Source organism: Lathyrus oleraceus, chromosome 4, assembly GCF_024323335.1.
Source record: "Lathyrus oleraceus cultivar Zhongwan6 chromosome 4, CAAS_Psat_ZW6_1.0, whole genome shotgun sequence".
Lineage (NCBI taxonomy): Eukaryota > Viridiplantae > Streptophyta > Magnoliopsida > Fabales > Fabaceae > Lathyrus > Lathyrus oleraceus.
Genome location: NC_066582.1, coordinates 485538849 through 485542576, shown reverse-complemented (window position 1 = coordinate 485542576; position 3728 = coordinate 485538849).

Genomic DNA, 3728 nt, shown 5'->3' with positions numbered 1-3728 from the left:
TTCTTATCTTTTATTGCACGCATGAAGTTTTGTGCAATATTTTTGATGCAATAGACATGGGTAGAAAGAGGATCATGCCATCCGTTGTCATGGTTGTTGTAGGCACTCTCAACGGCAGCATGTCTATCAGAAATCAAACAGAGATTGGCTTGTGGAGCCACATGCGTTCTGAGATGTCGAAGAAAGAATCCCCATCCACCATCTGTTTCACCTTCAACCAGAGCAAAGGCAATGGGAAAGACATTGTTGTTATCGTCTTGTGCAACCACCATAAGCAAAGTACCCTTGTATTTGCCATATAACCAAGTGCCATCAATTTGAATAATAGGTTTGCAGAATGTGAAACCTTTGATGCATGGGTCAAACGCCGAAAAGAGACGGTGAAAGATTCTATTACCTATAACACAGGTTCCGTCTGGCATCATTGTTGGCAATGTCTCCGTAATTGCCACAGTTCTTGGGACATATGTTTTAAGGCCCATAAAAATTGTGGCAATTCTTTGTATGAATCCTCCCAGTTGTCGAATACCTGTTCAACATCCTTTGTCCTCGTAATCCAGGCTTTCTTGTAAGATGGAGTATAATTATATGTTGTTCTGATATGGAATATAATTATACTCACCTTCACTGATGGGTCTTTATTAACCAATGGCAGAATGTCTTGACATATCAATGCAACGCTTAGTTTACGGTGATCTTGTTCAACGTTAGTTGCAATGCAACTGTGAGGTGGGTCTACTGAAGCGATCTCCCAAGATTCGTTTTTCTTTTTGTAAGACGCAGTCAACCGAAACTTACAAAGGATGTTACGACATTCAATAACATACCTTCTTGAATCAGTGTGTTTCACTGTAAAATCAGCAGAGTTTTTCATGTGGAATTTTTTGATAGCTCGCACACATTCTTCTTTGGTACGAAACATGTCTCCCACCTTTAATTCGCCTTCTGATCGTGGATACGAGTTATAGAAAACATTGTTGGATGTATCATCGTCGTGCAGATCCAAATTTGTCATATGTTTAGGCGGATTGTAGACATGACTATGAGGTATTGGTGGTGGTTGATCATCATCTTCAATGTCGTTGTTCAGTATCTGATCAACCTGTATCTCGGTCTCCTCTTCTTCTTCATCAACGACGTCAACTTCTGCTTCTGCTTCTGGGTTGACGTCATCTGACCATTGTGGATGAAATTCACCAGATCCATCCTGACTGGTTATTTGAGACTGCTGAGACGGTATACATGGTTGAAGAGTAATGTACAACTCAATACAGTTGCAGCCTGAATGATCATGACTAATAAACATGTATTCAACATCTTCATCGTCTCGTACCTTAAGCGGGAAAAAGTTGCATTGACTATTCTAAAAAAATATTGGATTTTGATACGTGACCTTTGACACAATACCCGATCCTATACAAGATTGTATTCTTTTTTTCAAATGCAAGAATGTTGCATTTCTCTTGATCGTAAGTCTAATGGTATCAGTGTTTCGAAAACAAAAATCATATAACTCAGACTCGTATGTTTCACCGTTGCAGTGAACGTTAACAATGTATTTTGGTGCAGATGACATTGTGCAGATGAAAACTATTTTCTTGCTGCATATGAATGTGAGTGATGTGTCTTGGATGTTGATAGTAAGACACTCAAATAGGGAAATGATGTGTCTCACATGCTAGCTAGTTCGAAGTGATGTGTCGCACATGTAAGTTAGTCTGAAATGATGTGTCAATCATGCAAGCTACTAAGAAGTGACATGTTCAGCATGCAAGAGAGAGGACAGCCATGTGTCAGACATGCAGACACACACTCTAATTGAATTGGTGCCCCCATTCATTCCTTGCACATGGGCGCCAATCCATTTGGTGACACCTTGTCAAAGCATGCATGCAGACCTCGAAACTAAGCAATCAGACCTAGATCTTGCATGCATGTCCCTATGGAGGTGCCAATTTGAATGGCGACACCATGCAAGCACAATTTTTCATGCTCTCATTCATTTGCCTATAAATACATCCACACCATCAACACTTCTTCCACACCATCACTCTTACTACTTCTTCTACAATACTTCTTCTACAATTTCATCTGCAATAACTTCTTGTGGTTTCATCTGCACCAACCACTTTCTTCCCCGACAAAATGTATATCCTCACAATGGGCGAAACTCATAGAGGAACGGTTGCGAACATAGCAACTTATGTAAGTTTTTTTCTTTTGTTATTTGTTTTAATAGAGGTCCCTTTTATTTTAACATACCAACTTAGTCAAGTTTTTTGTTCTTTCTTTTATAGGATGTTTCAAGGTTCCAGACTCGGGTCCACGAACATGTCCATATTGACCCGATGATTCAACCTTATGTTGAACTCGCCGGTTTTGGTCACATAAGCAAGATTTTGTCTTGGTCCGTAGATAACAAATTCATTCTTGCTTTATGCGAAAGATGGCGTCCAGAGACACACACATTTTGGTTCCCAATCGGTGAGTGTACCGTGACGTTAGAAGACGTCTATATGCTTTTGGGACTACCCATTGAAGGTAAGGTTGTTAATGGTAAAACCAACTATGCAAATTCAATTTGCATGGACCTCTTAGAGGCTGATTTGTTAGATGATAACGCAAGAGGTCAAGGTATACTACTTTCACGCCTTAAGTCATACTATAATAGTTTATATTTAGATGAGCATTCTATCGAAGATGCTCGAATAATAAAAACTAGATGTTACATTTTGCTGTTAATTGGTTCGTTTTTATTTCCCGAAGGTAGTGGTTCTAGCATGCATATTATGTATTTACCTTTACTTAGACATGTAGATAGAATAGGGAGTTACAGTTAGGGATCTGCTTGTCTAGCCTATCTCTATAGCTCCTTGTGCAAAAACTCACACAAAGACACATCTACATTTTCGGGATGTGTTGTTTTGCTACAAGCATGGGGTTGGTCAAGACTACCATCCCTAGCACCCGTCAACAACAATCCTTTCACATTCCCTTATGCACAAAAGTAAGTTGTTTAAATTGTTATATCTTTACTTACTTCTTTAAAGATCATTATCTCTAACTAATATTCCTACCTTTTTGGTGTAGATGGTCTGCATGTGGTATAAGTTATAACAGATGTCCTAGACATTGTATTACTCAGTATCGCAATCTGTTGGATCACCTTCGACCGACAGACGTAAGGATAATAGCTTCATTCATTTCGTTATAATTTGTTAACTTCTTCTACCTAGATTATAATCATATCTTCTTTCACATTTCAGTTCATTTGGCGTCCATACCTTAATTTGGATCATGACCATGAGGTCAACGCTGAAGACGCGGCCGTATGGACTGCATGCACACCGATAATACGATTCACAACTGTGGAGATGCACAACAGTGATCGTGTGAAGTTGCAGTTCGGTATGCCCCAAAATATCCCAGATCCCCCAGCAAGCCTAAGAGAGTGGCATCTGCGCAAAGTTAACGACCAATGGAACTTCAATCCATGGCAAAGCTTCGCAAGATCGGAGTGTCGCAAATGGAAGCACCTCCATGACCATTCTTAACTGACACAATCATGCCATATGAAGAAAAACCAAGTCGTACTTATATGGCTTGGTACAGATCAGTTGGTTTTCAGTTCATCGTCGAGGATATGTACCTCTACGACCCATGCCAGGTGACTTACACACCTGACACCTCAATATCAAACCCCCAACAACAGGGTCAAACCGGATACA